Source organism: Tursiops truncatus, chromosome 2, assembly GCF_011762595.2.
Source record: "Tursiops truncatus isolate mTurTru1 chromosome 2, mTurTru1.mat.Y, whole genome shotgun sequence".
Classification (NCBI taxonomy): Eukaryota; Metazoa; Chordata; class Mammalia; order Artiodactyla; family Delphinidae; genus Tursiops; species Tursiops truncatus.
The window spans coordinates 93,048,755-93,061,201 of record NC_047035.1 but is presented as its reverse complement, the minus strand read 5'-3'; the positions used below and the strand labels follow the sequence as shown (position 1 = coordinate 93,061,201).

Sequence of the window (12,447 nt, the reverse complement as noted above, 5' to 3'; positions counted from 1 at the left end):
GCAATGATGACTGGGATGGTAAAAAGAGCAGGACAAATATTTGAGCAGGAGAGCTGTCCTTTCTTGATTCCTTCTGGTGAGCAGGGGTTGCTGCTGACATTTCTTCTGATCTGAGGTGGTAGGATCTAGGTCTTTCCAGATCTTTCCAGTTCACCTCCAGTGTTTTAATTGCTGTGGAGATACAAGGGAGCAATAAACTTGGGAAGCTGCCCTTTACACTTTGCCTATAGGTTCTCACTTTCAGCTCACCATCCTACGGTGGTTCTTCCTCTCAAGTCCTTTCTTTAGCACAGGACGCTGCCTTCGGGGGAGAGGGGTGGTAGCACACAACACTGCCCCCCTCTCGGCGCCCGGTCAGGGCCTCTCAGAGCAAAAGCTGGGGGCTGAGAGACGTAAGGGTACCGGGGTGGCAAGGGACGGACCCCTGAGTGCAGGGCTCGAACAGATATAACAGGGACCAAGAGGCTGCAGCACAGCGCCCCCAGGGTTCTCCCCCGGCGCCGCGTGCAAAGCCGGAAAGGCGCCGCTTACCATCTTTTAATCTCACTTTACCTATCAGTAAAATAGAGATATTAATACCTTTTCCCAATGGATTAAGTAAGAATTAAGTAATGGGTAAAAAGCAATTAGCCCAGTCCTGGATCCATATTAAGCACCTGATCAATATTAGCAACTATTTCAAATACTGTTATTGCCTTCCATTACACTATCGAGCTATTTCTAATTAGAAATAAGAGAAAGAAATCAAAGGCCTTGCTGTTATCATTTTCCCTCTTTCCTTAGGAAATGCAGAGACTGACAACATTAGGAACTATAGAAAGGGAAAAGCAGGCACTCTTCTGTCTGTCCTCTGAAAGCAAAGGATAGTCAGAGAAGAGGATTAAGCCAAGTCATGTCTCTTGTAGCCCCAGTTCATCAATTCTAAAATGAACATTTATTTCACATTATAACACCTCTGCAATAGGGATACATCTTACACTGCTTAACTAGCAGGGTTTTTTCTTTCTTAATGCTAAATAAAATAATGGCAAATCTTAAAATTCATGGCATCTTAAATTCAATGAAATAGAGTAATTGAGCTTTCTGCTAAAAAATACTAATAGCACCCAAATAATCCTCCAAAGTACACCCTTTATTATTGTATTTATCACGGTATCTTACCATCTCTTTCCCCAGGCCTAACATGCTTATCATCTGGCACAAAGAGGTCACTTAGATTGATGGAATCAATGCATGCATGGGCTTGATGTGACCTTATTCACCACTCCTACTGTGAGTATCTGAAAAAAAATGTAGCCAAGGGAATTCTATTTCTCTTTTCTCAGAATCCAACAGTCTTTAATTATACAGTGTTGATGTTGCTTATACTTGTTTCATGCATGTGAACCTCATCTACCCGACTATAGTGTAAGCATCTCAAGATAAGGACTGAGTCAGATAAATTTGCCTTCCCTACAGGGCTGGTGATGTGGTATATACTTAGTGATCAATTGCCTAAAGGGATTTTTTTTTTTTACACTGTACAAGGATATATGAGCATATTCCTGCCAATCTGACTCCCCTAGAATTCTGAGTAGCGGATTTTAAAAAATTCCTTTGGGAATTCCCTGGAAGTCCAGTGGTTAGGACTCTGTGCTCTCACTGCCCAGGGCTGGATTCAATCCCTGGTTGGGGAACTAAGATCCCACAAGAGTGTGGCACGGCCAAAAAAATACAATATATAAATTGTTGGAGAACTTAAAAAAAAAAATCCTTCGCTGCTCTAACAATTCAAATCACTTAGAATTTCTTTCTCCACCACTTACTGATTGTTAATGGACCCTTTGCTGATCAGAAGAGTCAAACCTACAGTGAAAGAATTACAAACTGCAGAATAGATGGTCACTAGCATAGCTGACGCTGTTGGTGTATCACTCACAGACCCTCTGATCACTTTTGATCACTTCTGTGATCAAACACTTCTGTGTTTGCTTTGCTTCCAAAGAAGATGCTTTGTCAGTATTTGCAGAAATTCAGAATTGCCCTGGGGGAACCATAGCCATTGATTGATTGGTGCCTGAATAGAAAGCCCACCACCTTTGCCTCAAGGCTGGATGAACCCTGAGGTATAATTTATGCTCCAGAGCTCCTCACAGGATCAGGCCAAGGCCAGGGCTTCATGAAACGGCACAGGCACCCGTGCTTGCTTCATTTACCCCATCCCTATCCTACTCCCTCTACACCCTTAAAAAAGGGCGTCTTCGAGACAGGATCTGAATTTGATAGTGTCTGAGTTTTTGCATAAAAATAATGGGAAAAAAACTTTTGTGTTCCAAGATTTAAATGTTTGTTTATTCTTCACCCTGGGTGTATATTCTTGAAACTCATAATGAGCAATATAAAACCATCAACAAAACCAAGACTGGAGAGTCTTTCTGCCCTGCCCTTTAGGAGGACACATTCTGCCCTGAGCAGGATAATAGGAATAAGGGAACAAAAGAACAGCAAACAATAAGAACTGACCAAACAGCATTTCACAATCGATTTTATTTTATTTACAAGTGATATTTATCTAATTTTATTTTTGACAATGTCTGGCTTTTTTGCTGAGCTTCTTAGTGGCCTTTTGGAACTAAAACTGTAGTGCAAAATGAGTTGATCGACATTTTGATAAAATGCTGCAAGATCACATAACAGAAATGCATCCTCTAATAGGCTCTGATTTCTCTCTCACTGCATCCCTTATAATGTAGTAGTCTTTCCTTATCAATGGTTTCTTTTACCTGTGGTTAACCACTGTCGGAAAATATTAAATGGAAAATTCCAGAAATAAACAATTCATAACTTTTAAATTGGGCACCATTCTGAGTAGCGTGATGAATCTTGTGCCATCCTGCTCCATCCACCTGGGACGCAAACATCCCTTTGTCCAGAATATCCATGGAGTATACACTACCCACTAGTTAGTATAGGAAAAAACAGCATACCTAGGGTTTGGTACTATCTGAGGTTTCAGATATCCACTGCGGGTCTTGGAAGATATCCCTACGGATAAGGGGGACTGCTGTACTGTGAAGTCTCAAAAACAAATCTCAGGATCTATTCTAGTGAATGGAACAGTTATACAAGTTTGTACACCTTGGCAGGCAGTTTCACAAATTTGTTTCTGAATTTCTTCAAAGCTCTTAGGTGTGGTAGATGGAAGTGTGGATGGTGACAACTCTGGGACTGAATTCTTGTTCTTTTCCTTTTATGGCATTCAGCAAGTTTGTTTAATCTTCCTGAGCTTCAGTTTTATTTCCTTAATAAGACTGTTATAAAGAAATGAATGAGATAATATGTAGTTGGTGGGGCAGCTGTTTGAGATGTTAATTTATATCTTGTTCAGGCTGCTATAAGTATTTCTGCCTCCCCGATCCAAGGAAAGCAACCATGTCTGCCTCCAGGAGTAGTTAACGGCTTTAATGTTGCAGGGCCAAAATTAAAAGTTGTCTGACACTCAGAGCATAACCTTTGGTCTAGTCCTGAAGGTGATCCAGCTAGATTGTTGCAGATGGCAGGAGACATTAAGGGTTGGGAGAAGAAGTGGACCAACACTAGACAGTAAACTATTTGGGAAACACCTCCCCATGTTTCGAGGGGATGCATTTATGGATTTCAAGAGAGTCAGGGACATGTGCCCTACTCCCACACAGTAGCAGGATCCAGGGCCTCTGATGGTGGCCAGCTTGTTACAAAATTGTATGTGTCAAGATAGAATGATAGAACCTATTTAACAGTTTTTCGGCTGGATTTATAATTTTAAGATGTTTAACATATGGTATATGAACCTCCATTTGTATCCTTGTCCTAGGCCCTGTAAATATTTGGGGTGGCCTGGAAAAGGGGCCATAAGGACTTGGATCATGAACAACCAACAGTGGTAGCTAATGTGGTCTGAAGAACAGAGAGCCCATCTCAGAATATTATGGAATGTGTAGGACCCTGGGATGGTATAGAAACCCCTAATAAATTGTCTTCCCCCTAAAGTAAACATGACAAATCCTGAATTTCTCATCTCCCTTGACCTAGGTGGCTCAGAGCCAGATTTAACTTCATTTAGAACAAAATAGGGGCACGGATTTTTCTCTATCTCGTTCACTGCTTTATCCCTAGCACCTAGAACAGTGCCAATACACTTTGTTGAATGAATGGATTCTTGCTTCCAGTGCCAAGGACCAAACTCCCACCTGCCACATTGTGTAAAGCTCCTGGTTTTGTGCTGTCACATATTAGGTGTCAGTGTCAGGCACTCATTTTTGCCAAATGCCATATAATACATCTTTGTATCTAATGTGTCAGATGAGCCTAGAATACCCTGTTTATTTATTAAATTGTTTTAGCACCTTTAGCACTGTCTGTTATGCACAGTCAACTAAGTACTTCGCTTGCCAGTTTTCCTCACTCCCTTCCTAAGTCCTAATCCCACTTTTCTGATGGAGCCCCTATCATAAATCCAGGGTTTCTTTGGCCCTGTATGTGAAACCAATTCTGTTTCAGAGACCACAGCCTTAGGGCTCTAGATCCTTCTCCATCTATATGCAACTTTTCCACCCTTCATAGTATAGTTCTGTTCCTTGGTTGTGCCCACATTTAACATAGTACCTGCCTTCTCTCCCATCCTAGATACAATCCCAAAGTTAGAAATTCCCTTACCAACACCACCAGTTATCCACACGAGAGATACCCTTTGATCTCTGGGCCAGAAAGTGATGCTTCTACTGTCACCCTTCAGGGCAATTTATTTAGGGAAGAGTTGTAGAAAGGGCAAGTCCATCTAAAAGCAACCTTCTTTCTTGGCACTGAGGACTGAAGGGTATTGTTTTAAAGCCTTCTGTAAGGCTCCATGTACCTCTGTGTTTCTCAGCTTCTGCCATCTATAGAGAATACACCTGTTCTCAGAGGACTGAAAAACCATATGGTCTCCACCCTGTTGTTGGGATATAGTCGCAATCATGGCTAGAATTTTATTAGTCTGAGTTTGACCTTTTTCTGTGTGTATTCACTAGCTTAACGATTTAACCACTCTGAAACTCTATTAGTACCAAGCTCAGTAAGCTCCTAATTTGTACACTGGAGGCTCCTTGCAAGCAAGAACTGTGCCTTTTGGTTCTGTATCCCCAGCACTTAGTACCCCGCCTGGTATGTAGTACTGTTCAGTGAAATCCTTCCTAGAGATAGATTCTGTCAAGAACTGTAAAGAGTCTGAGTTTTACCCTACTTGCAAGTTAACAAGTTACCCTGTCATAGTTTCATGGATGCTGGTAGAAGACATGAGACTCCTGTGTCAGAGTCAAAAATGGTTTATTACTCATAGCAATAGTAGTAGCTAGAGTAGCTGCCTTTTTAAAGTCAGTTCCCCAAGACCTAGTTTCCATAGGGCAATGGGAATAGGGCCAGTTAACACCTGTACATGAAGAACTCTGAGCTTAGGGAGCCAAAATCTTTGTTTTACTTTGCAGAATTTTCATGGTTTTATTTAACACAAATAAAACTTGCACATGAACTGTTCATTTTCTTCACTGTGCAGCCTGGCATTGTGATCAGTGACTCACGGCCAGCTGGGCTGCTCTTTCCACAATGCCTTTGAGGTTCTTGGAGGAAATGAGAGCCATCTCAGCAAGATTTGTTGCACATCAGCAGCACTTCCAGCTTTTTGATGTTGTAGACCAGAAACTTCTAGAAGCCACTAGGCAGCATGTGCTTCATTTTCTTGTTGCTGCCATGACCAATATTGGGCATCAAGATCTGGCACTTGAATCTTCTCTGTACCCTGTTATTGATGCCTCTGGGTTTCTGCCAGTTACGCTTAATTTTGACATATCAGCCTGACTGGTGCTGGATGAACTTCTTGGTCTTCTCTTTGATCACTGTGGGCTTCATAAGGTGTCTGAGAACAGTCATGATGCTGGGTTGGAGATGGCTGCTACCTCCCCTGAATCTTTTATAATGGGCAGTAAATATGCCTACCCTTTACTCCAGAAGGACACCCTGTTGCCATCAAACATTCTTGAAAAGGTAGTCTGGAACAAAGTGCAGTTGGTGCCTCATTTACAGGACTTGCAGAATGGGAATGACCCACGGAGAAATGTCTCAACAGACGGCTGAAGTGAAGCAGAGGTGGCAGCAGCCTGAAGTTCACTTGCTCCTGCCCAACCCAATCTCAGAAGCCTCCAAGAGCAAACAGTTTTTTCAGTGTTTCAGGAGCACTCTGTTCATCCTGGCTTCTACTTCTTTGGTGGTCCAATACTCCCTGCCTTGAATGCCTTTTCCTTACTCCTCTACTATGTAAATCTTATCCATCTTTCTAGATCAGATTCAAATTCCACTCTCCTGTAAAGCATTCCCTGACCAGCCCAACTCACAGTGATTTCTTCTCCGATATTACAGAGTGATTATTACCTATATCAATCATATTGACACTTAGGAAGTAACAATAATAACACCAACAACCTCTGACATTTGTGTTTTGTGTATCATTTTACCTTTTACTAAGTATTTTTACATAAACTATTCCCTTTGACTCTCACAGCAATCTGCAAGACATGCAAAGGAAAATATTATTTTCAATTTATAGATAAGGAAAAGCAGAAATTCAGAAACGTGCCCAAGGTCACCTAGTTAATAAACAGGTCATCAGATTTAGCATTAGTTCCCAGGCTCATAATGGCTGCACTATGCTATTTCTTCTTGCTGTTTAAACTCCCAAATTGATTTATTTCATGTAGTGTTAAGTCTCAGAGAGACTTGATACTTTCCCTCTGGTCAAAGAGTAGGGGTGGAGATTAGAGTTACAGCAGAGTCTAATGGTTAAGGGTCCTGAGTCCGACAAACCTGCTGTGGAGAGATTTCTTGGGCTCACCAATATACAGGTTGCCTCACCTTCCAGAACATGGAGCTAAACCACATTTCGCAGGTTCCCTTGCATCCTAGATTCCCACGAGACTGAGTTCTAGATGATGGAATGTGGGCAGAAGTGATGTCACTACTTCCAGGTCTGACCTTGAAACATCCTATTCAGTCTTCCATGCTCTCTTTCCATCACTCCAGGCTGACTGATGATGGGGAGATCTTGAAGCTACAATATGCTTAAGCCGTAAGATGGAAGGGGCCTGTGTACATGAGTCACTGCTTAGAGGTGAGCTGCCTAAGAGAGCCACCTGATGAGGACCATCCATGATGCACTTTGCCCCAGCAAGAAACACATTTTATTGTGTTACATTACTATGATTTTGGGATTGCTAAACCAGTTACCCTACCCTAATACACTTGAGATTAAAATCCAGCACTATAATCCACCAGTCTAGTGTGACTTTCTGTGTGGTACTTAGCCTTTATTTACCCATTTTTATGATGGAAATAATAATAATACCTATCTTACAGAATGCTTGTGAGAATTAAATGAGACAACATATGCAAAGGACTAAGCACAGTGTCTGGCACATAGTATAAATGCTATTTAATCAATAAATACTATTATCTTTTCATGTTATTATTTCTAACATTTTCTGCTGGTTCCAAACAAAACTTTGAATTTCTGTTTTTCCAACTTGTGTTAGAGGAGAAAAGACAGTGCTTCCTCTCACTCTGATTACCTCATGATAATGAGAATGAGAATGGCTCAGGGTTAGTCAGGGTTAGAGTCAGTCTGCACACAGACCTTGTTTTCTGGGTGTCCTGTCAATCCATTCTTCCCTGCCCCTAGGGACTTAAAACCAGTGAGGAGGGGAGTTCCCTGGTTGCCTAGTGGTTAGAATTCTGGGCTATCACTGCCATGGCCTGGGTTCAGTCCCTGGTAGGGGAACTGAAATCCCGCAAGCTGCATGGCCAAAAAAAAATTTTTTAATAAAATAAAATAAAACCAGGGAGAAAAAACAGCAACAAAAAATTTATAAAGCTATTGCCATTGCAAAAATAAAAAATCAAAATCTTCTGAAAATCTCTGAATATCATACTGGAAATATGTATTTCTAACTAAAGGTGACATTTGATAATGCTTAGTCTTAATATTCACAATGAATTCATCAGCTGTGGTTGGGTCATTTGAAATGACACAACTAAATCTTTCAAGTAAAAAAATTCGGGGCTTCCCTGGTGGCACAGTGGTTAAGAATCCGTCTGCCAATGCAGGGAACACAGGTTCGAGCCCTGGTCCGGGAAGATCCCACATGCCCCGGAGCAACTAAGCCTGTGCGCCACAACTACTGAGCCTGTGCTCTAGAGCCCGTGAGCCACAACTACTGAAGCCCGTGCACCTAGAGCCCATGCTCTGCAACAAGAGAAGCCACCGCAATGAGAAGCCTGTGCACCGCAACGAAGAGTAGCCCCCGCTCGCTGCAACTACAGAAAGCCCGCGCACAGAAACGAAGACCCAATGCAGCCAAAAATTAATTAATTAATTAATTAATTTAAAAAATTCTATTCTTTGGGTGATAATGATGTGTCAGTGTAGTTTCATCAATTGTCACAAATGTATGACTCTGGTGGGAATTCCCTGGTGGTCTAGTGGTTTGGACTTCACGCTTTCACTGCCGTGGGCCCGGGGTTCAATCCCTGGTCATCCCACAGGCCACAAAATGTGGCCAAAAAAAACCAAACAAAAAAAACCCAAATGTATGACACTGGTGAGCGATGTTGATAATAGGAAAGGCTATTCATGTGTGGAGGCATGGGGCGTGTGGGAACTCTCTGTACTTTCCACTCAATTTTGCTGTGAACATAAAATTGCTCTAAAAAATAAAGTCCATTAAAAATTCTATTCACCATTACTGAATTGAACTTATAAATACTTTCTCTAATGGGATAATTATGTTATTAAAAAGAAATTACTAGAGTTTTATCTTGAAATGATTGGCACAGAGTATTCCCAGTACATTTTTTTTTTCTCTAGTTGGTGACAACAAAAACTGAAGCTCAGATTGAGCCACCTCTCTGACACTTGGGAAACTGATGACAGGACAGATAAAGGCCTGTCACGGCTGATTTCATGTTATGACTTGTTAATGTGTCCAGCCTACCTACAATGCTTCAGGGAATTAAAAAAGGATCCCAAGGGTATGCAGCAAGAACATTTCTTGCATGAGCAGATTGGGAAAATAAAGAACATTTTTTAAAAAATTTGCTTGATGGCCCAGGTTTAAATATGGGCCATAGGATAAAGAGCACTTTTCATTCACCCTCTTGCCAATTATCCTGTTGCTTGCTCTCACCTTGTCTACTGAACAAGTAAACATGGAAAAAGCTATAGGCTCTGAAATCAGTCAGCCTGGATACAAATTCCAGCTATGCCTTGGCCAGATTATTGAACTTTTCAGGTGATTGCTTTCTTCATCTGTAAAATAAGAACATAATAGCACTGACCAATGGTGAATACCTAGGAACTGTTTTGTGCTTTGTTGTTAAAAGATTGAGAACCAGGTTTTGATACAAATTTGGAATAAAGTATACCAATCTAAAAACTCCTGAGAGATTAATCACAAAACTGGTAACAGGGGACTTCCCTGGTGGCGCAGTGGTTAAGAATCCGCCTGCCAATGTGGGGGACATGGGTTCAAGCCCTGGTCTGGGAAGATCCCACATGCTGCGGAGCAACTAAGCCCGTGCGCCACAACTACTGAGCCTGCGCTCTAGAGCCTGCGAGTCACAACTGCTAAGCTCATGCACCACAACTGCTGAAGCCTGTGCACCTAGAGCCCATGCTCCACAACAAGAGAAGCCACTGCAATAAGCCTGCACACCACAACGAAGAGTAGCCCCCGCTCTCCACAACTAGAGAAAACACACGCGCAGCAACAAAGACCCAATGCAGCAAAAAATAAATAAATAAATAAATAGAGAAATATTTTTTAAAAAACAAAAACAAGACTGGTAACAGGAGATTTTAGTACAAATAATCAATTTATTAATCTCCTTAACCTCTCACTAACCCCTTCCCCCTTCTAATACTAAAAGTTTATACACACAGTTTTGGAATATGAAATATTTTATCAAAATATACTAATGTTCCATATTATTAAGGAACTATAATCTTGGGATTGCTTGCATTTTTTCCAATTGTTTACTGTTAAACAGAAAGCCTATTGAGAGATTTTATAAACATTAAAATTTGAAAAATCATTTCTATTTTTTTATACAGCTATTTTCATTTTAAAACTGATTTATCATGCAGTCATATTCTAAGAAAAGCTTTCAATGAAATTATATAAAATACACTGAAGTTATAATTTAATACACTTTTATCTGGTTCAAGTGCTAAGAGGTTTAGTTCAGCCCAGGTTAATCTGTGTTGCACAGAGCATAGTGGTTCAGTTCTGGACCTAAGGAAGGTTTGATCTGAAAATTTGGACCGCTCTACCAGCTCAAAGAGATTCAAAACCTTGGTTTGGCCTAGAATTGAACTAGTCCCTCCAGAAATCCTCCAATGAGAATTTACCTAAAACAAGTTAAAATCAGACCAAGGTCTAAGTTGGGGATGAGAATTTTTCACTTTGATGCGTTCTACCTTAATTATTTTTTAAAAATTACCTAAAATATATTTTTTTAAGTAAATGCAAGATGCAGCAGACAGTAATACTCACACAATACTCATTTTCTCTCATACACTTTCTCCCACTTCTACCCAGCTTATAGCAAGTAGTTGGAGCCATGTGACTAGATCTGGTCAATGGGCTTTGAGGGGAACTGATGTGTGTCACTTCCAGGTCAAGGCAGAAAAAAGCCAGTGCTTGATTCTCTAGATTTCCTTCCTTCCACTCTGACTCGAGTGGCCTCATGGGTCCTTGAGTGACAATGTGGAGTAAAACCCACTGCCTACCAGCCTGGAACAGTGTGTCAGAGAAATAAATTTTTGTTGTTTTAAACCACTGCAACTTTGGGGGTTGTTTTTTACAATAATTTAATTTAGTCTGTCCCAATTCACAATACTTCCTTAAATGCAACCTGTTCTTTCACTCCTCATGCTTTTGCACATGCTGTTCACAATACCTGAAAGGTCCTGGCACCTCAACCATCAAGCCAGCTCTTTATTTCAGGATCCAGCCCCAGTATCTTGTGCCTAATGAAATGCAGAATGACATACAGAGAAAAGAGTATGGGTTTCAGAATTTGCTAGGCTCAGGTTCAAATGTGGTTCCATCTCTTAAAAGCTAGGCAATGTGAGAAAAGTTATTAAAACTTTCTCTGCTCTAGTTTCCTTATCTACAAAGTGAGGAAAATAACTTCATTGGATATTTGTGAGATTAAATAACATCAGGGGTATAAATTGCTTAGTGCAATGTTTACCACATAGGAAAAATACTAGCTGTATTATTATTTCCAGGCCTCCACCACCCCAGCTCAATTCAGATGCATTTTCCTCTTGGTTTCAATAGTGCCTCTATTATAACATTAACTGTCTTCCATTATATTTTTTTACATCCATGCCTATATTCCCCATTAACCTATGAATAACTAGAAGTTAGTGGCATTGTCTGATTTTGTTTGCAGTTCTATTCCCAGCACCTAGAACACTCTGTTCGGCAATAAGAAGTGTTCTACTAATATTTGTTAAGTAAACTCTTCTTGATGTGCTCAGCACAGTCCATCTTTAATAAATTTTTATTGATTGGATGAATAGAGCAATGAATAAATCAATTAATGAATAAATGATTATCTCTTGCCTTTCCCCATAAGTAAACTGACTTTTTCAAAGGGGAACCATTTTAACCTACTTCCTATAAGCCTCATCTCATTCCTGCTGCTTTCTTCTCTCATGGCAGACTGGCTACCTATTTATTAAAATTGTGTCCTCTTCCATAACATACTTCTGGAAAATATTTATCATTCCCCTTGCAACTAGGCAGTGCTTTGTGACTAATTCTCACCAATGGAAAGTAAGCAGAAATGATGTATCTTCCTTCAAGCTGAGCCCATAAAATACCTTCCTTGAGATCCTCCCTATCTGTTGGTCCCCTCTGTTGGATGCAGAGAAACCAATGGAGGATACCAATACCTGAGAAGATGCTGGAGCCACCAGATGAAAAGTGCTTGGAACTTGAGTGCCTGAATGACTGTGTGGAGTAAACTTCTACTTACTTCATTTACTTCATCCCAACCAATCAAATTGGACTATGAGATTAGTAAGAAATGATTATTCTGTTAGGCATTGGGATTTTGGATTGTTTATCACCTTCAGAGCCTTATATTCACCCATGCAGGGCTGGGATAAAAAGCACTTAAGCAGCCTGGCACACACCAGTCATCCCCCCCAATCTGTAAGTACTTGAAAGAAGCAGGTTCTCTTGTAGTGCTGACCCCTGGCTCCTGTGTTTTCCATCGCTTCCTCCCTGACTGAGATCTAGAATGGGACTTGGTCAGTGCTGCCAGCGGAGAACTAAGGAGTTGCAGTTCTTTATGCCCACGAGGTGCCCTGTTCTGGTAATGGGCACTGCT

The 12,447-nt window shown here is 40.9% G+C and overlaps 1 long non-coding RNA gene and 1 pseudogene across 1 annotated transcript in view; one reads left to right on the top strand and one right to left on the bottom strand.

Annotated features, from left to right (window-relative positions):
- LOC141278014 (uncharacterized) overlaps window positions 1-8,774 on the top strand; it is a 69,156-nt gene extending 60,382 nt beyond the window's left edge. The window contains exons 3-4 of the long non-coding RNA XR_012330104.1: window positions 1,177-1,272; window positions 8,149-8,774. This is a non-coding gene — a long non-coding RNA (uncharacterized lncRNA). The remainder of the gene's footprint in view (window positions 1-1,176; window positions 1,273-8,148) is intronic.
- LOC117310382 (large ribosomal subunit protein eL32-like) lies at window positions 5,498-5,922 on the bottom strand (annotated as a pseudogene).
- Window positions 8,775-12,447: the final 3,673 nt, after the last annotated feature.